Below are 22,238 nucleotides of genomic sequence, written 5' to 3'. Positions count from 1 at the left end.
AACCTGATAAATGCATGCACATGAAAGTTAAAGTACTGACATTATTGACAATATTGACTGTCTTTATCTATCAATATTTACTTAAATCTTTTCTCTCAGTTGAAGTGATGGCATATACTTATAATCAAGGTACTCAGGAGATGAGACAAAAGCATGTGGAGATCAAAATGTGTATATGCTATGTAGCAAGACATTCTTTAAAAATATTAAATGAAAAATAAAGTAACAAAAATCAAAATAATAGAAAGTAAAAATGCCTTCTTCATGTATCCCAGTGCTTTGATCTTCATCTGACCCAATCTTACCATTTAGCAGTCATCATTTGCTTTATCTTGATGGCATCTAATTAACACTTATTCAAATGCCAGTGTCATTTACAAAGTGAGTTCAAGGCTGGTCTAAACTACATAATGAAGCCCTATCTCAAAAAAAAAAAAAAAAAAAAAAAAAAAAAAAGAAATTGTCCCTGGAAGACTCTATTATTTTCTACTAGAGCAACAAATACCACAGAACCCTAAGATCCTGTCAGTCTCATATTACAAAACTTTCCAATGGTTGAGCTTTTTTTCCTAAATATGAAACAATGATGAACTTACAGTGAAAAAATCTGATGTTCCAAACTTCCATTCATGGTTTTATCAGTCCTGTCTAATAACTAAGGCTCTATAATGTGAAGTTTTCTATGTGTAGTAGTTATACTGTTGATATCAAATTTGAGCAATTTGGGCCAGGTACAAAGGAAATTATATTAATTTCAATTGTTAAAAGTCAAATTCTGGAATATTGTCTTACATATAAAAGCATATCTTTCTTACACACTAAGAAACTTGCTGACAATTCTGTTTGGTTAGATATTCTGTACCCATTATCTTAAGAGAGTTGTTTACCCCACTAATGAGCACAGAGAGCCAGCAGATGTCTAGGACCAATTTGGCAACCTCTAAGCTTTATGTCCCTATTCCAAGAATCCATTAGCTGAACATAAATTTTAGAAACTTACATGTCAAAATTCTGCCAATGTTTCATTCATAAGAAATCTAGAATTGGTAGATCATATTGCTCTACAGTATTTCTCCTGCAATGGTATCTGAGAGCATGGATTAACATACCATCAGGAGTGCTTACATAGTTTCATCAATACTTAGTCAAAATGTTTAAAGTTTCCAATATTTTCAAACTGAAAATGTTTAATGCTTCACTTGCATCTTAGTCTCTCATTGACTGAAGATGGTTGATGAAGAGAAAGAATGGTAGCTCATGGGCGCATGGGACTTATCTTAAATAGGTTTCCACAGGAGCCACTATTTAATAAGTTGTAGTCAGTTTAGAATGTCATCTTTGGTTTTCTTCTTCTGAACTGTCTTAGTTACATTTTTACTCATTGCTGAGACAAAATACATGAAGCCAAAAGTTGGGAAAGGAAAGGTTTATTTTTTACAGTTTTTGGAGGTTTTCAGCTGGGCTCAAAGGCAGGCTGGCATGGTTGGGCCGCAGTTCATGGCAGCTACAAACAGCAAGTCAGAAACCAGCAAAGAGCAAGACACACCTTCTTTCTGCCATTATATCACATCCTGGCTCCACTCCTATGTGGTTGTAGCACTGACACCATCAATCCAAGCACTAGACAATGAACCAATCACAAATGCACAATGCAAGCTCATGAGGCCTAGGGGCCACAGACATAAACCATGACATGATCCAAACTTATCTTAAGCAATATCTGGGAAGTTTTAACCTATTTTATGAGAAAAAAATTCTCCTTCAAGAATTCTTTTGATCCAACTTGACAAAGATTAATATGGATCTCCATTTAAGAGAGAATATATGCCAGTCTGCTAAATTATGAAAGATAATACATATTTCACCCCAAGTATCTGGATGGTAACTGTCTCACATGTATTAGAGATATCAATTTGTATCAGAGTTAATGTAGGAAATATAAAATGGATCTTGATAAGACCTTGACACTACAGTTGAAGTTATGTTACCTATGTACCGCTTTTCAGAATTACAAGTGCATGGGTCTGACATTATCCTATGGAGAAGTAGGACACTATTTCTAAGGTTGTATCTTGGCAGCAAAAGCTTTAGTAGCCTAGCCAAAATGACCTAATTTAAGTTAGAGTTAAAGTCAACAGTGTAAAATATAGTACTTCAATGACTAGTGTCAATTAAAATATTAGATCTACTGAGAAATGGTAATTGTCATAAACTTTCATGAAATATTCATTCATGGGAAAGTGCTCTTTGAAGGATATTTTTCTTATCTGTATTGCGCTAGGATCTCTACACACCTATTAAATTAGGCCCAGTCAAATTTACTTACCTAATTGTATTATTATAGTTAGCAAGATTTTCTGTAAAAAATTGCAATATAATTATGAGTTTTGTTATAATTTATGTGATAAGTTAGGAAATGTTCGGTTGAAAATGGATTCTGCTGCCAGACCCAAGACTTTTGCTGTGAGTCAGCACCATTCATGGACTGTGGGGTGAGAGAACAAAGCCTCACCAAGAAGCAAGCCTTTCTTGAAAACTAACACCATGCACACACCCCTGCCACTACCAAGTGACCTGCTGATCCAGAGCAACAAAGGCTGCCATGATAGCTATTGAGGTGAAATGTAATTTGATGCTCAGGATGTTTTAGTGTCTCACTGACCTTGAAGGTACCTTAGTGAAAAAGGCCTGGATTCAATCCCCAGTGGGAAAAACATTTAAAGAATAGAAGGAAGTCCAAATAGACTTTGATGAAATCCCAGGATCATAAATAAACCACAGTAGTTATATGTTGCTTATTTTGTTCAGTCTTAACAAAATCTATCCATATTTCTCTTAAACGAATGGCCTGATTCTTTTAGTACTGTTAAATTACACGCTGTTGTTTACCACCAGGAAAGAGATGAATGATACATCATCAGTTGAACATAAATTTCAGACAATGAAGATTGAGTGAAGCTGTCATTGTAAATACTGAGCACCCGATTTTCCAGCATTTTCATGGAAAGTTGTTATAATTTCCTTTTTTAAAAAAGGGAATTTCTCCTATTATTCCAATAGTTTTCTACTGAAATCCTTTTCTCACCATCCAAATTAGATCATGACCTATGGGACAACAGTAAATTATCCCGAATGGTAACTGTCTCATATGTATTAGAGATATCAATTTGTATCAGAGTTAACATAGGAAATATAAAATGGATCTTGATAAGTCCTTGACACTACAGTTGAAGTTATGTTACCTATGTACCGCTTTTCAGAATTACAAGTGCATGGGTCTTACATTATCCTATGGAGAAGTAGGACACTATTTCTCAGGTTGTATCTTGACAGCAAAAGCAGCTTTTAGTAGCCTAGCCAAAATGACCTTAAAGTTATCACTTTCTGGGGATTCACTCAACTGGTTTACAAAATGAAATTTTGCTGGTTTGCTGAAGTTTGCTGGTTTGCATTATGATAATACTTTGAGTTTAATAATGCACAACAAACCTTTATTAATATTATACAAATAAAATAATACAATTAAGTTTGAACTAAATAGCCTAGTAAATTATAATTGGAATGCTAATTTACATTTTTAGAGTGGGTAAATTTGTTGATGTTTCGCAGATATTAGGATAAAGTGAAAATATTCACAGATATGTGACACTGCATGTGTCTTGAAAATTCCTCTGAAGGAGAATTTTAACAGGACTGCTTATGAAAAGAAATCCAGCTAACACAATTGTGTAAGACAGGCCACTTGTTCAATGGTTGAGAACACAGATCTTGACAAAAACTAAACTGTCTAGAATTTCAATCTTCACTTTTCTGGTTCTGTGATTTGCTAATTTTCTATGCTCTAATTTCTTTATCTATAAAGCACCCCACCCCCAAGGCTTTCTCTCGCTGGCTCCCCTCTCCTTGTATGAAAGAAGTGGAAGCGGAGCGGCCAGGTGTTGTGGGGAGGTTGGGGGACCTGGTCCACGTCTTCCTCTTCTTCCTCTTCCTCCTCCTCCTCCTCCTCCACCCGGCCCGCAGGGGGTGTCCCGGGGCGCCCACCGCGCGAGGCCCCGGGAGCAGGGCACGAGGGTCCAGGCTGCCCAGGTGCGGTGGCAGCCGCTCCGGAGGCTGAAGCTGCCTGGGGCGCCGGGGACCTCCTGGAGGCTGGAGGCGAGGGGAAACGCATTCACCGCCGTGTCCCACCCGCGCGAGGACTATTCACTTGGGTCCGGGAGAGCGCGCGCGCAGGAGCGAGCTCGGGCTGTGGTGTGGGGGCGGGGAGCGAGGGGACGGGGGCGGCCGATTCGCGGCGGGGGATGGGGGCGGGGCCGACCAGGTGGTCGGGGCAGATCAAGCGGCCCGAGCGCCTCTCCGGACTGAGGCGGGCTGTGCGGAGCTGGCGCTGCACCGCAGCGGAGCAGAGGCGGGGCCGCGAGAACTTTCCTCCGGCCGGCCGCTGCGAGGAGAGCCGGGCGGGGGCTGCGGCCGCGCGGGGCGGCGAAGGGTCCGAGCGAGCTGCGAGCTGAGTGCTCAGCCCCGCGCCTGAGCGGCGTCGGCAGCGGCTTGCGAGGCGGGCACCTCCGACTGGGCTGCACCCGTGCGGCATCCTAGCCCCACGGTGATGAGATTCTGGGGTTCTTGCACGCCCCAGGTGTGGCCTTGTGCGGTTACGAGCTAGGAGATGCGCTCAGAGATGCCCGAGAGCTGAGCGCGCGCGGTGCGTGGCCACCGTCAGGGCTGCGCCCCGTGTACGGCGAGCTGATCGTTCTCCCCACGCGCGACAGTTGTATATTTAAATTAACAAATGCTTAACAACTTGAATGCTGTTATTTATTTTAAATTGACTCTACGATCACTAGGTTACATGAGTATGCATTGTATGAAACCATGTTCATGGTGTGTGTGCCCAAATTTATACTCTATGCTGGAGAATGTTTCCTTCTCTATAGAAAAAATTTCAAGGGCCAGAGCATGATGACACTTGTCTGTAATCCCAGCTCTCTAGGAATGTACGCAAGAGGTTCAAAAATTCAACCATAGCCAACTGATTATGGACTGAAACTTCCACAAACAGTGAGCTTCCTTCTTTCTTTCAAAAGAAAAAAAGAAAAGAATTAAAGAAAAATAAATTCCAGTTGGAGGTCCCATCCCAACCAATTGAGTTCTTTACTGGCATTAGGAATGAAAACAACATAACCTAAACAGCAAATAAATTCATTTATAAGACAACTGGATAGCTCACAAAATAGAAAAAGATTCCAGAGAAACACCTTTGGTAAGGATGAGAACCAGGACAGTTCCTGGGATTAATTTGCAATCTAACTGGACAGAGTTGATTTCAGTCATTTAATGTCCTTACATTTAAAAGCAAAAAATCTGTTCTGTAAGAGGAAATATGATGGACCTTCATTAAGTCACAGGCTTCAGAAACAGAAAAAGCATAGTGTCCTGTGACAAACAACTTTATGAAGAGTGGACTTGATGTGGGTCAAGTAATTCCTTAAAAATGTCATCTTTAGTGGGATGGATAATCAATGGCCCAACTTCAGCATATATCTAATTACTTATAATCACCAGGTAACTTATTTCAGAATTTTATTATCTTAAAAATAAGAAGTAGGCAATATAATTTTGCCTATTTAAGAGTGTGTAGAAATTCCTGGTTGAGCCCAGGGGAGTTAGCTATCATTTTTGGCTCCTATGTCAATAGAATGTTAGCAGTATAGAAGTACACATAATAAATTCTTGAAGCAAATTTTTCAAAAGGGTAAAATATATTTGATCTGGTCGAGGATTTAGTAGTGGCATAAGCACCTGCCTGGCAAGCGTAAGATTGTGAGTTCGATCACTGGTACAAAAAAAAAAAAAAAAAATATATATATATATATATATATATATATATATATATATATTTGATTGTCTTCAAGTACAGTTTGAAACATCTTTTGTCATGATAAGCCTATTATTCTGTAGTATAGAAGAAGAGAGAATATAGAAAAGACATCACCTAATTTTTCTTTTAAAAGTAACATTTAGCAAACTGGCTTACGCAGTTCGAAAACTTTCAGTGCATTCATAATGTGGTCCTTAATCTGTTATTTCTATGTGCTTACTTAATATGAGAAAATTTATACCACCAAATATTTTGCTTAGTATTGACCTAACTTTGATATGCAATTATTGTGCTATCAAAACTGGTTTACTAAACTGTAGAACAAAACAAATATGCTTCTAATTTTAATATTTTTGAACTAGTAACTGGCATTTTAAGAAACTTGAATTCTAAGAATGTCAATATTTCTCTAATAAAAATTATATAGAGAAGATTCTTTTTCTATGGGCCACTTTCCAAGAAATAACTTCCCACATTAAGTAGTATAAACCAAGAATTCTTTTTTGTTGTTGTTGTTGACACCATTGTTAGCATTTCAGTTATGAAATCTAAGTCTTTAAAGTGAATACTCATGATTATTTCATAGGTTAGGAAATCGGGACACAACAAAATAAATAACTTGGCCCAATGTTAACATTTATTTGTCAAGCAGTTGAGTTGTTAATTCTGAAATTACATGGTGATGTCCTAATCCCCAGTACTTCAGAATCTGACTTTATTTATGGGGTCATTGCAGATGTAATTAGAAAAAATTAGTCATACTGGAATAGTGTTGGTTCCTTCATCCATTATGCCTGGTGTCCTTATGAAAATAACTTTTGGCACTCATATGTACACAAAGAGAGCTAGATGAAAATGAAGGCATGTGTTGGAATAATGTGACTACAAACCAAGAAATGCCACATTGCCAGCAGGCCATCTGAGGATAGGAGAGAGACTCTCCATCAGAGCCTTCCCAGGAACCAAGTCCTGCAAGACCTCTGGCTCAAATTCTAGCATCTACAAATGCAAAGAAATCTGTTTCTGTTATTCTAAACCAACCAGTTTGTGATATTTTATTAAGGCAACAAAACAGAGGACAGATTTAGATCTTAGGCATTACAGATCTCTAGCTTGTCTTTTTTAATGAAGACATTATATTGTTTATCTAGATTTAGGAGACTAGAGTATATTCAACATCATTTAGGTCATGAATGAAATTGAATTTAAGGGAAATAATTCAACCTAAGAATTAATGGCATTGTTTTTCCTCATAGTTGAAGTACCTCTTTACAAATTTGTGTGAGAAAAGAGTCTAAATACAAGTTAAGCATCTTTATCTGAAATGCTTTGTACTACGGCATTCTTGATTTTGGATTTTTATTGATTTTGGAATGTTTGTTCGTATATAATGGAGTATTTTGAGACTGGACCCTAAGTTCGCACATGAAATGCATTTATATTTTATCTCCATGTTGTACATATAACCTGAGGGTAATTTTATACAGTATATTCTAAGTTCTTGCATTCTGAGTCACATCACATGAAATTACATGTAGTACCTACCATTTGCAATAACATGCCTGTGCACAAAATGATCAGATTTTGGATTTTTAGATTATACATGCTCAATCCACTTTATATTCTTTTGTGATTCATGTTCCTAGAACAAAATAACAAAAACACAACATGACTAGAAACAGTTGGAGAACATAATGATCTTGGAATTTACCTATCATTTATAAACTATATGCTAACTTGTACTTATTTAAGTGTCAGAAAACATGTATCTCCCTTAATAATCTCTGGACAGTCGTGTAGATGCTCTCTGTTCCTGTTTGGATGAGGACTATTTAAAAATCTGTTGTTTTCCAAAGACATACATTTTGAATAGAACCAGGCTTTGAATACTAGTGCATTAAGCAGAAAAATATGTAAAAGAAAAGCATTCTTTTCATTACATAGAGACTGTAATACAGAATGTGCCAGGCTTTTGCCCATAGCCTTTTCTAGTTAAAAGAGACAGCTGTAGAATAAAGGAAAACCTGGCATTTTTTCTGTTTAAAATAAATCAAATGAAAGACAAAATTAAAAAGGAAAGGTGGAAGATATTTTGATGCCTCAACTCTGCATATTAGAAGCTCTAATGAAACACAGGGGAGGTCAGGGTTGTTTTGAATTTCCAAAGATAACTAACAGCCTAAAAGTCCTGATTTTTTTCCTTCTAGATATATGGATTGATTAAAGATGAATTAAGGAGAAATTTCTTCTTAGATTCCACAGAGGAAGTACTGATTTATAAAGCAGAGAAAGCTTATTGTTAAATTTTGGTCAGTGAATCACTTGATTTGTATCTTCTAGTATTTCTTTAATTTTTAAAGTCATCTGAGAGCTGCATAGTCAAATAGGCCTGGGACCAAGTCCCAATTCTGTGACTTATTAGGAGTTCCTTGTATAATGACTTAATATTTTTGTCTTGTTTTAATAATGTATAAAATTGTAAAAAGGACACTATTCACTTTTGAGGATTCATAGGTAGGAAATGTGTAGAAGTGCCTGGCTGCACAACAGTCACTATAATACAGTAGCTCACCTTAATGGGATTATTACTATGTTTGCAGCACTTGGTATATACTTCGTATCCAAATTAAGAAGTAGTTCATGTTATTCCAGTTCAGCAACTGAAAAGTGTAAGGCATACATGCTTTGAGCAATGTGATGAAGTCACACATTAGTAAGTTACCTATAGATTTGGGAATCAGTCATAGAGCATTACCTTGCAATTTATTAACACAGCCAACATTTATTAAAGGTACTACATTTGGTTCTGTATTTGGGATCTCTCTCTCTCTCTCTCTCTCTCTCTCTCTCTCTCTCTCTTTCTCTCTCTCTCTTCTGTCTCTGTCTCTGTCTGTCATTAGGCTACAAGTAGTTACAATCATTTCAGACAGAGGAGAAAGAAGCACAAGGGCATGAGAAGAACCTGTGATAGGATGTTGAGGAGAGACTGGTAAATGCCTGGGAACAGGTGGAAACTAAGGAGTGAGACAGGAAATTCAGGAGGAGACCTGGGCTTGGGTTGAGACTTGATAGTCATTGGATGGTCAAGTCCTCTACCCCGATAGCCAGAAGTTCTCAATCACTTTTGGGAACCTTTGAAAAAAATAACCATTGTTAGGTACAGCCCAGATGTACCACTGTATTTTGAATATTTTCTCATTATTTAAAAAATGTAGTTATTAAGTATATAGTACACACTTAATAAATATTGATTTACCTTAAAAGTAATCTTTTGTTGGTTGTTAGTCACCTCAAAAATTTTTAATTATTTCAGTGATGTGAAGGGAAATCTTATTTTGTTATTGAAACACCACTTCGTGGGGACTATACTACAATGCCAAAAATATCAAAGGGCTTTAGTGCTATGTATTGATGATTCACTGATAAATATTCAGAAGATCAATCATTTGTTGAGCAAAATGGTATATTCCTTTCCTATCTTCCATGTTGCCCTAATGAAAGGCACATTGATTTTTCTCATGATCTTGATTTTGACAGCTTAGTTATTTCTTTATTTACACTTCCAATATAAAATGAGCATATTACCTGGTTTTATTGACAATGCTCCATACAGATGTAAGTTTTTCATTAGTGCCTCAAACATAACAAAATTACTCTTTAAAAAGTATTATCTAGAATATGAACTTTAAACTGCATAATTCCAAGGTTAATTGAAAAACAAAAAGGATGAGAATGATAAAGAGGAAGAGAAAAATTCAGATACTAGAAAGAAAGAATGAACCCACTCACCCACAAACCGAAAGTCACAGTTATACTGATGTTTGATACAAATTATGAGTTGACCTCATATTGGCCTAATTGCAAACTACTTTTATTCAATTATTATAACTTTATTTCTTTGCTTTATCACCAAAATATATTCATGTATGTTTTCTAAGATGTGTATTACTAAATACACCAAATTGTTAATTCTTAATTCTTCAAATTCTTAATTGTATGTACCAAATTCTATAGTAAAGAAGGGTCTTAAATGTAAAAATGCTTTCATTTTTTATTAGAAAAGTTTTCTAAGCAGCGCTGTGTTAATTTCAAAAAATACTATTAAAACATAATAAATTATGTTTACTTTTATGTAATATAGTTTAAAATTTTTGACTATTTTGGATCTTTTGTCATGGTAAGATGCTAATGATTGATATTTCAACTCTTTATTTCCAGTGATAGTACTTTCTTTGTATTATCTGCTATTGATTGATTAATTTGGATAATTTAGTGTATAAAATTAACAGTTTAAAGGCAGAATGAAAGCCAAAGATTAGCATAACTGTGATTTATAATTAAGTAAAATGAGACCAAGGAGTATTAAATGTCTTCACAGTAGCCACTTAGGCTTTGTTGGCATTTTGCAATCTCTACAAAAGCACTGAATTATATAAATTTACTTACATATGTATTATACTTTATATGTGACAGAAAATGAATTTTCATTGAAATCAATGAAGTCAGTTCATTTTAACAATAACAGTTAAGTGGCTTATGACAGGTCATTTAATTGATCTCATTTCTCTAACAAATGTGATAGGATAAATCTTGTCATGTCATTTCTAAGTGAAAGTACATAGTCTTTACAGGAAAATTATACACAAATATCAAAATTTCACTATATTAAAAATAAGTCAATTTTTTCTTACAGTTCTTATATAACTCTTTCATGTCTTCTATGATAAAGATAAATTATATGAAATGAACATTGAAATACAGTATAAAGACTGAATACTTTCGTTAAACTTTATCACTGTGTGAGCTACGCTGTACTTTCAAGTATCTGTCATCTGCCTAAAATTTTCCCTCAAACAGAATAGTCATATAGTACTTTTGTAATTCTCTCAATTTTCAAAAATGCTTTGCTGCATAATTTTACTACTGAATGGATAGTATTGGGCAAAATCTTTTAGGCCAGTGATAAATCAAATTCTGCTAATTCTTTAAAATAATAGGAAAACATAAGAAGAAGCTTAGAGGAAAAAAGTAACCCTTTTCTCAGGCAGGAAGCAAACAGAATAATTAGCCTGACACTGATCTTTTTTGTGACCCAGAGCAAATATTTTAATCTCTTGGAGCCACCTTGGTAAAATGCTAGTAATCCTTAAAGATTCCATTTTACAGAATTTTAATAACTTTGGAACATTCTTTGTCACAATGTTTTGAAAATTGTAAAGTATCTTAAAATTGCATTATTTCATTTGGTTTTACAGCAGGGCTGGAACATCTTCACGTATTGTCAGTCATTTCATTTAATCATTCATTCCACATTTACTGAACAAACATTAATTGAATTCCAGAAGCTCTGGTTCATGTTAGCATTAAACATCAAGCCATTTTGCCTCCTTTTTGAGTCAAAAAAAAAAAAAAAGAAAAAGAAAAAGAAAAAGGATCTGATCTAGAAGGGCAGGCAAGCTGGATTGCTTTGTGAGCACATTAGCCTGGTTGCAGCATCGAGAGTAAGCCTTGGTTTATGCTTCCAGGATAAATAATCTGGCCTTGGGTTATCAAATTTAAATAGGGCAGAAAGGGAAAAGGAAGTCTGCTCTTCTAAATTGATTACACTCACTAATTCCTCCTTTCCATGATAGGCAGTAAATGTCATTATTATGTCTCCTTTTATAGCTGAGGAAAGGGAATCAGATGGGTTAAATCATTTGCAAGGAAATGCAGATGAAATAAGAGCATAGAAAGAAGAGCATACTATGTATTCCTCATTGTTCTATTAATGGAAGAAATGCTTGACGTAGTTTAAAGGAAAAAAATAAAAACAAAACAAAAAAAACAAAAAAACCTCAACAGTTTTGGTTTAAGTTTCAGAGGTTTCAGTCTATGGTTGCCCACTGTTTGCAGAGCAGAACCATCATGATGGAAGGGTGTGGCAGGAGAGGGTTGCTCCCTCTGTGGCAGCCAAAAAGCAGAATAAGGGAAGAGACATGAGGTCGCATACCAGATGTAGGCCCCAATCACTGGCAAGTGTACAATTTTTTTTCCATAATTTTCATTTTAAAGGGAACAAAACCAAGGAAAATAAACCAGAATAAAGCCAATCAAAACAAAACAGTGAAAGGGGCACAGAACTTCAAAATAAGATAGCAGGAAATCAACAGCAGTTACCGTAAAGCCTCTTCTTGTCTTCAAAACAGCTACCTAACTTCAGATACAGTAAAACTCAAAACAAAACAAAATAGAACCAATAAAAACAAACAAAAAAAAATGAACACAATAAAGGACTTCAAGATAATACTACATCCAAAATAGCTACCATAATATGTCTTGTTATCTTTGAGATAGCTGCCCATGCCATCAGATATAATAAAATCAAACAAGACAAAACAGAATATAACCCAACCAAACAAAACAATGAAAATGATACAGAACTTCAACAAAGATAATAAGGAATTAGCCATGGCCACCGCCTTCAGAAGAAGATGCCCCATAAATGTACATTGTGTATTGTTATTTTCTGAACATATGATCAGATTACTGGCTTTAGGCTTGCAAAGTCAGTGAAACACTGAACACTAAAAGTATTAAGTTGTATTTTACCTCAATAGCTATCATCACATCTTGTATTTCTCTGAATCAGCAGGGGGAGGGGCAGGGGGAAACATTGGCTCTTCTTGTCTCCTTGACCACATGCTGGAAGGAGCTGGCATCTAGTTCATCCTGCAGTGACCACATATGCCACTGATTCACAAGGAGGTCATGGCTTCTTATTGGATTCTTGTTCTCCTCCCACATGCTCTGAAAATTATGCTGACTCACAGGAAAGGGCTGGCATCTGGTTCTCCCCTTAGGGCTCTGCACTTGGTGCTGACTTGCAGGGAGAGCTTGGCTTCTTTTTCCAGTATACTGTTCTAATCTCCTAGACATCCCTCAAACCATTCAAGTTGACAGTCATGATTAGCTTTTTCATACTGTCCTGGGGCATTTAAACTGAGCAAAAAGAGAGGAGTTAAAAGGTTACATACATCTCCAGTTGGAGATGACTTTCTATGGTATCATTAGTAAAAATGGTTATGTACTGCACATTCAAACCTTCATACATGGAAATAGCCTTTTAAATTAAAAAAGTTCAAATTTCATGAACACAGAGTGAAGAATTATGTAGCCTAATTATTGTAATGCAGTATGTTAATTATTTGTTTGTAAGAATATGCACAGGATGAAGAAGTATAGGGTGACTTACTTTCTGTGTGGAGGAGTCCACAGAAATTTTCTACAGAAGATAATGTGTGCAGAGTCTTGAATGACATTGTTCATGATGAGAGAGAGCCAGCAGAAAAAGGACTTTTCTGAACAATTAAAAGAAATACCAACAGGGAAAGAAGTTGGTGATTCTTTAAAAGTACAACTAATTTGGTATAGTTCTTTTATGGAGGGGCAAGAAGGATTGGAGATAGGACAGCAATTGAAAAATGAGGGAATCCTGAGCTGCCTTTTTGGTCAGCAAGCTTCAATAATACTGTACTTTTGGATTCCTTTCATTCTAACAAGATGTCTTCATTACTTTTAAATAACAGTTCATCTAATTTTGCTGTATGATAGTTTTGGATAAAGACATGGTTACTATAAAGAGGAAATCAAAATATAATTATTGTTTCATTTTTATTACAGAATTAATAGTTTTAAATGAACTAATTAATAGAATTTCCTATAATTCCTACATATATTTTGTCAGTTAAAATGTACCTAATTTATATTCATGTTATATTTTGATATTAATGTTAATATTTTAATATTTCAAATTTGCACTAAACTCAATGGATTGTGTTTATGGTGTTCATATCTATTTCTAAGTGATGAAATTAATAAAGTTTCAGGTGCTTATCTGAGAATAAACATACTTTGATATTGAAAGCCCTTCCCACCAAATAAGTGGTGAATTAATACAGCCTTTACTGTACTTTATCTTTTTAATGTGACTTTATATTTGCTAGTTTTCATGATCTATACTTTAATTAGTGGTCATTTGTGGGTGAATATGTAGTACTGTGTGACTGAAATCATTTTCACCCAGCCCATAGTTCCTCCCTGAGACAGGCTGCTTGAGAACTCACTTCATCTTCACTAATATTAATTTGCAGGCTGTGACCTCTACTTTAAAGGAAAGCTTTAGATTCTTTCTATGAATGTATTTAAAAGCTATAAATTAAAAATTCAAAATGAGAAGGATTTTTTAATTTATAAATTTAATTTTCAGTGTTCTCTAGGGACACAAGGGTCTTAGTTGGGGAACCATTGTTAAAGTTGATTAAGAAAAATAATAGATTTCAGAAAATAAGAGTATAATGTAAATCATATTTTATAATGCCTTTTCTACATGCTATGGAGAATAGAGTCAGAGATGCCAGTTTAAAATAGTGGTGGTAGATTAGGATAAGTAAACAAAGATTTCTGAGAAACTCTTAAGCTTGATTAACATTTGGTAGCTTATTATAGTAATTATTGGTTAGGCTGTTTTTATTTTAGGCACTTAGGAATTTGTGATCAAAGCAAAATCCTATTGTCATGTTTTTGGGAAAAGGAGAATTAACTCAAATTTCTTTTTTAAAGCAATTATTCTAGGGGCTAGGGATATAACTTGGTGCCAAAGTGCCTGCTTGGCAAGTGTGAGGTCATGAATTCAATCCCGTTAACAAAAAAAGAAAAAAGAAAAAGGAAAAGAAAAGAAAAAAATGATTATTCCAGTACCAAGATGACAAACAGTGGTTGGAAGGGGCAGCAGTTGACAAAGAGTGATGACTTAGGACATTACTGTCATTATCAATGAGTGACACTCATTCTTATATTCTGAAAATAAATAATAATAAATACATAATAATATAAATGTTTTGAAACATTAACTCTTATGTGTTTTCTTTTTTATTTATTTTTTACTTATTTGATTTATTTTTAGCCATTGTAGAGCATTAAAAATGAAAGGATAAAATACAGTAATAGCAACAGGACCTGTATATATAATATTCAAAATTCTTAATAACCATATGGATTATGCCCCACTTTATGCCCCACAGTAGTGAGTATATCATATTGGAATATTGTGGCTTACTAATTACTTGAACTAGTAGTAAGCAGTTATTCTGAACCAGAAAAATAAAAGGCTTTTTACAATATAGAAAGGAATTTTGTAATTAAACTTATTTTCTTTGCTTTAAGCTTCAGTGATTATGTTTGATAACTTCTTCAAATTTAATAGCTATATGGTTTTATTTAAAATTTTATTACTATAATTAAAAAGAAAAGTGACTTTTAAAAACAGCCATATTCTGGTTACTAGGGGTTATTTTAATTGAATAAAACCTGATAATTACTATATATCATTTAATAATTTATTGGATACTGTTTAATGTATATCTAAACTTACATATAATACTGTGTTTATTATTGACAGAACTTGATTTTAAGTACTCCATCAATTCATCTGAAATAGTAATGTCTTATTTATTTTTACATACAATAACATTTTAGTGAAAACATATTTTTCATCTCTGTTGTTTTTCACTTTTGGTTACCAAGAAACAATTTTAAAGGTTTGTCTTTAATGTATACATGGTAAGACATATATTTTTTACATTGTTGCACTGATTTAATTTTCAACAGAACAGTATGTTTGGAATTATCAAAAATTAAGCGAAAAATACAGTGTCACATAGACCAGTTGTGGCCAACCTATGTGTTGCATCCAGCTGTTTGTTATTAAAAGCTCTAAAAGATTCAACATCACTGGTATAGATAATTCCACATTTTTCTGCCAGCATGCCTCTGGGACATGCATATCACAGCTTCTGAATACTTAAATGGATGAGAACAGTGAACTGAATCATAGAGAAACAATTCCTTAGGTACCTTTTTGAGCTGGGTCCATGGTCTCAAATGAAAAATTTATACTTTAATGCCTTACTCCTGCAACAGGTTGGGTGATGGTGACTCATGATATGTCCTCAAGGCATCTTTCTTGTTGTCCAGTTTCAAAGTACTTGGTGGTTTTTTAATGGTGTTAATCTCTTCAAGAAACACATATCCTTTTGCCCCAGCTTACACACACTTCTTTTCTGGCCAGGAGGTGAATTACTGAAAATTTTCTGCTGTGGTTTATGTTCCTGGTATTCACTGTACATCTGGCTAAAAGAAACTAGCAACCTGAATGTTCAGCTGCTTTAAAATTTCCCCAACCAGATCAATTAGTTCACCATGGTTAAACATAGTCTCAGTCTCCTGAGAGGCACAAAATTAGGTGAGTTATTATTTTTTTTTTGTCAGAGTGTAACTTGTTTGGTCTCCATTTCCCAATACAATTTGCACTTTTCCCTAAAATCTCAAGAGCACCCTTTACTGTCTATATTCCTACTAGCATTTTGGTTTGCTGAATCAATCAGAAATTTTCATAAGCATTCGAGGATTTCTTTAACTCCTATCTCCAAACCATTCCAAACATTCTCTGCAAACCAATACCAAAGAGTTGTGAAACATATAGTCAGATATAATCATACCAATGACCCAGCACTCTGGTAGCAATTTTCTATATTGGTCCCAGTTACTTTTTTGTTGCTGAGACACAATATACAAGACTCATAAATTAAAGGACAGGTTGATTTAGCTCAGTCTGTGGAGGTTTCAGTTCACAGACAGGTGGCTCTAAGGCAGGGCAGCATGTCGAAGAGGCATGGCAGAAAAAAAAATAGCTCATTACTTAGCAGCAGGCAGACATGTATCAAAGAGGAGAGTAGAATAGGCCCAGTAATGCTACACCCTCAGTGACCTCCCTCATCCAAACAGGGTTCACCTCCCAAGTCACATTTAGCAGGCTAATCCACTGATGAATCTCACATACTCATGTTCCAATCACCTTCTCAAAGCCCCACCTATGGGCTCATGAGACTTTGGTGGGACATCTATGCACAGACCAGGACAGTCGGGTATAATCACAAAAATGACCCAACTGTCTGTTAGCAAATCTCTATGATGGTCATTTTTTTCTTTGCTAGAATACAATTTTCAGCATCTGCAACTTAAAGGAGGGGAAATTTTTTGTGTGTTCATAGTTTAAGCAATGCTAAATCATAGTCAGGTAGCTCTAAGGCAGAAACATCATGCCAGAGGAGGTGTGGTAGAGCAAAACTGCTCACTTCCTGGCAGGCAGGAAGTGGAACACAGGAGAAAAGCATCAGGAGAGAATATACTTCAAAGCCATTTCCCAGAAGTCCATGTTCTCTACCCAAGTACAGTGATACATACAACCTTGAATATCAGTGATTAATCCACAGATGACTATCTATTCTATGATCAATTGTCTCTCCAATTATCTCTCAATTAAGTCTAGTCAACAATTAAGGTTTGCTGTCACAAAATTCCTGTAATACAGTAGTTGCTGAATCCAAATTGCCCTAAAGAAAAGTCTGAAAACAAGTCTTCTAACATTAAAGTATTCACTGAAAGCAATTCTCTAGTAAAGCAAAAAATAAACACAGTGAAAGGACAGATAAAAGACACATAAGTCTCACACTTGAAATTTTCCTTTTGTTTTATGTCTTGCAAAAATTTTAAAAGCAAAACATATAAAGGAACAGACTCTGCCATGTGACAGCGAAGCCTATAAAGTCCCAAGACTGTAAACTAACACACTGTGAAGCACATCTCTGTCTCTTGGAATCATTATTATAACTTTTTTTAAAATTTTATTTAAGGAGAAAAGGGAAAAAAAGCAGAGAAAGGGTACAAGTTATACAGAATTTCAGAAAAAATAATAAACAGGAAATCACTAGTTAATGGATTACATATTGTCATCTTAGAAATATTTGTTCAAGTTACAAAATTAAAGCTTATATAGTGGACATTCAAACAGTGAGACTGCAAACAGTTCTGTTCAATGATCCAACAAAACTCAGTAATATCATTGTATGTCTTATACACTTAAATATACATGCAGTTATATCATTTAGAGCACTTTCTTTTCCTCTCTTCTGTACAATGACTATTACACATTTTGGGTTTTATTGCTCCCACAGTTCTTATTACTTTTTTTGGAAGAGAGTAAAACCAAATGTGACATAACAGAACAGAGTCAGTCAAATCAAAAGGGTGGACACAATAGATAATGTAAAAACATAATACAAGGTGATCAACAATGGTTACCATAATGCCTCCCGCTGTCTCTAATAGAATTGCCTATATCATCCGTTATAATAATATTGAACAAAACAGTAAAGAATGAAGCCAACAAAACCAAAACTTTGGAGACATTACGGGTCTTCAAAAGTAGATAGTAGTCAACCAGAATGGGCGTCATAATGAATCCCACTATCTTCACAGCTGTTGCCTATACTTTCAAACCTAGTAGTATCAAGCAAAACAGAATAGAGGAACATCAGTCAAAACAAGATGGTGAGAGCAATACAGGGCTTCAGATCAAGTTAATGGTAAATAAAAGTGGGTTACTATAATATATCCTGCTATTTTTTATTTATTTTTCCCTTAATTAAAAGAATAAAAATAAAAAAGTAAATAATAAAATGGAGATTGAGATAAAAGAGGGCATAAAAACAAAACAGCGCAGAAAAAAACATAACCATTTAAGCAAAATAGTGTTTCACCACAAGATAATCCCGACATAAAAGTAGTTACCATATTGTCTCTTTCCTTGAAATCTTTGAATATAACTTAGTATACTGTAGTGTCAAATATATCAAAACAATGTAAAACCATTCAAGAGAATGACAGTATTACAGGGTATTTAGAATCAACTAACAGAAAATGAACAATGGTTTCTGTATAATTTCCTTGTCTATAAAAATTTTTGTTTATACTATCACATATAATAAAATCCAATAAGATTCAACATGCTAAGACCAATGGCGACAGAAGAGCAAAAGCTTGATGAGACTTCATAACTAGATGATACTAAATCAGCATTACCTATTATGACATCATTTTCTCCAAAATAGCTGTTCCTATTATCCAGTCTTCTCTGCCTCATTTCTGTTGAGCTCTTTTCCTGTCATTAGTTGTCAGTTTGTCTTCTTCATTTTACTTTCTACTCCATTCATTGTGGCCTCTCTGCCACTGTTTCTGGATTCTTCATATTTTTTTCTATTTTAGAATAACCTGCAGTATTCTCTGTAGAGTTGAATTGGTGGTTGCATATTCCCCTAATTCCGCTTTATCCTGGAAGCACCTTATTTTTCCATCAAATTCCAGGGATAGTTATGCAGGATATTTCAATCTTGGCTGGGGGTTATTATCTTTCAAAGCTTGAATTATTTTCCCCCACACTCTTCGTGATTTGATGGTTTGTGCCGAGAAGTATGCTGTAATTCTGATGGGTGTTCCCTTGTAAGTGATCTGTTTCTTGTCTCTGACGGCTTTTAATATTCTGTTCTTATATTGGATTTCTGTTATTTTGATTATTATATGCCTGGGTGTAGCTCTGTTTGGGTTGTAGGTGGCTGGGGTCCTGAATGCTTCATACATCTGAGTATCTTTACCTTTTGCTAAATTAGGAAAATTCTCCTGGATTATTTCTGCAAATAGCTTTTATATTTCATTTGTTTGTGTCCCTACTTCTTCTTTTATGTTCTTAATTCTTAAGTTATAGATCCTCTTATCATCTTCCAGTCTTTGTATTATTGGTGTTTGTTTCTTTGTTATTTTTAAGAAGTTTTTCACTTCATGCTCCCATATTAAAAATCTGGCCTCCAGTTCAGATAATCTATCCTTAGTTTCTTTCAAGCTGTTATGCCTGTTTTCGATACAGTTTTTAGTTTCCTGGTAATCTCTTTGAGCCTGCTTCATGTATTCTATGCTTTCTCTATTTTCTCCTTCAAACAATTCTCCCCTCTTTTTCTGTTCTTCCATTCTACCATCTGTTTTTTCTTGGGTGGTGCTTAGCATTTCTCTAACTATTCTGCTTATTTCTAGCTTCAGGTCATTAATAACTTCATTCCTAAACTCCTCTATGAGGCTCTGGAGATAGCACTTTATGTCTATTGGTGCCTGTCCGCTATTGCCTGTTTCTCAGGGTTGGGGGCTGAGGAGCCTTTCTTGTTGCTCCTTCTTCCCATATTCTTTGTTCCTTATATATGCAAGCATATATAGGAGGCCCAGCTTCCTTCCCTGTTGGCCACAGTCTGATTGCATTGCACCAGCTAGGTGTTCCTGCCTTCCACAGCACACCAGGGAGTTAGGGACCAGGCAACCTATGCAGGGCCCGCCCCTCCAGGTGTCCTTCAGGCGCTGGGACCTGGCCTGTGCTAGCCTACTGGGTCTCAGCCAGTAGCTTCACATAGGCTAGGAACTGCTCACCAGTCCCACTTGAGAGGGCGATATGTGACTGAAGTCACTACAGCGCCCTGTTCCAGCAAGTCTGCCCGGGCCCAGAATGTCCTCTGTTGGAGCCTCCTAGATTGTGGAAGAGTCCCAGTTTCTCTGACTCACCACAGGTCGATGCACGGCTCCCCGCCCGTCCTGCTTTCAACTCCGTTCACCTATTCCCTTCTCAGAGCTTTCGCGTGTTTGTCTCCCTGCCAAGCGGATTCAGACATAGCCGCGGCGGCAGGAAACACAAATCTCAGTTTCCAATGGCACGGGCTCCAGCTTCCACACTGAGGCTTTGTCTGTTCCTGTTATAGCACCAGGATTGCATTCCCAGTTGGTTTCTCTCAGCCCCGTTTGTTCTTGGGTCAGCAGGGCATATCTCCTCTCTTGCTTAGGATTCCTCACTCTGCACCATTCGTGGATTCTAAGCTGGGTCTTTCAGAGAGCCTCGTAGCTGCTGCTATCTGTCCACCATGTTCTCCTGGAAGTCAGAACAAAGGATTCTGAAGAAACAGCTTCAAAAAGTAAACAAAATAATTCCACTGATACTTCATGTATTAACTTTGCACATCAACAAAACCTCAGAAAAGTGGTTTCAGAAATATAATTTAATCCTGTTGCTTCATTCCTTCATTAGGAAAAACTTCAATCTTCTTGGATTAGGACCCAGGAAATGCCTCCATCTCTGTCTGGTCTCCTGAGAACAGGATTGATAGCACAGGTGCTGGAATGGGTTGAATCCATAAGGAAGCATCAGCTTGATTTGGAACTCATGACAGTATTTGGAGGTTTCAGTCCACACTCAGTTGGCTCCCAGGCATGTGGGCATGGCTGGGCTGCAGTTCATGGCAGCCACCAGCAGCAAACTCGAACCAGCAAAGAGTCAACTTTTTTTTTTTTTTTACTGCAAATCTCCTTGGGTGTGATATTCTTTGCTTTTAAGTTTTTTAAAATTTTATTTTAAAGAGGGTAAAATTAAACAGAACAAAACAGATCACAAGGAAACAATTTTAAGAAACACAGATTTCAAAGCAAAACCACTTGAGATCTTCACTGTCTAGCACATTGTCTCTTGTTTTCTTCCAAATAATTCTCCACTTCTTCACACACAGTGAATACATAGTGAACATTATAGTACTAAGCTAATCAGAACAGGATGATGAAGGCTTTTTAGGTCTACAAGGCCAGACAACAGGAATGTCCATAACTTTACATATTTTTTTTTAATTTTATTTAAAAAGAAAAAGAGAAAAACACAAAACAAAACAAAGTGGTGTAAGGGTACACGTAATACAGAACTACAAAAAAAAAAAAAAAAGTAAGAAATCACCTGTTAATAGATTACATATTATCATCTTAGAAATAGTTGTTCAAATCACAGTATCAAAGAATACAAAATGGACATAAAAACAGAGAGACTGCAAACAGCTGTGTTCAATGATCCAAAAACATTAATATAGTCAACTATTTAACACCCCTAAACACACTTGCTGTTATATCTGTTAGAGCTCTTTTTTTCCCCCTCTCTTTTACAACAAAATTTACACATTTTGGATTTTATTACTCCTTAGTTCTTATTACTTTTTGGGGGGGGAGAGAATAAAGTCAAATATGGCAAAACAAAGCTGTCAGTCAAAACCAAGGATAGACATAGCACATGATGTAGAACAGAGTACAAGGTTATCAACAATGATTAACAATGATGTCTCTTGCTTCCTTAAAAAGAATTGTCTATCTCATTAGATATTATAAAGTTGAACAAAACAGTAGAGAACAAGACCAATAAAACTTAGGCATTGTAAACATTACAGGACTTCCAAAGGAGACAATAGTCAAACCAGAATGGGCATCTTAGTGAATCTTATTGCCTTCAAAGTAGTTGCCTATACCCTCAAACTTGATACTATCATACAGAATGGAACAGAGTCTAATCAGTCAAAACAAGATTGTGGGAGTATTACAGGACTTCAAAACAAGTTAATAGGAAATCAAAAAGAGTTACTAT

The 22,238-nt window shown here is 35.7% G+C and overlaps 1 pseudogene; it reads right to left on the bottom strand.

The window, feature by feature from the left end:
- Positions 1-4,649: 4,649 nt before the first annotated feature.
- The window catches only part of LOC100724999 (syntaxin-19-like), a 45,466-nt pseudogene continuing 27,877 nt past the window's right edge, over positions 4,650-22,238 (bottom strand).

This window comes from Cavia porcellus, unplaced genomic scaffold, assembly GCF_034190915.1.
Source record: "Cavia porcellus strain 051 isolate PalLab524CR breed Dunkin Hartley unplaced genomic scaffold, mCavPor4.1 scaffold_15, whole genome shotgun sequence".
In the NCBI taxonomy this organism is placed as follows: domain Eukaryota; kingdom Metazoa; phylum Chordata; class Mammalia; order Rodentia; family Caviidae; genus Cavia; species Cavia porcellus.
This window is presented reverse-complemented; position numbering and strand designations above follow the sequence as displayed.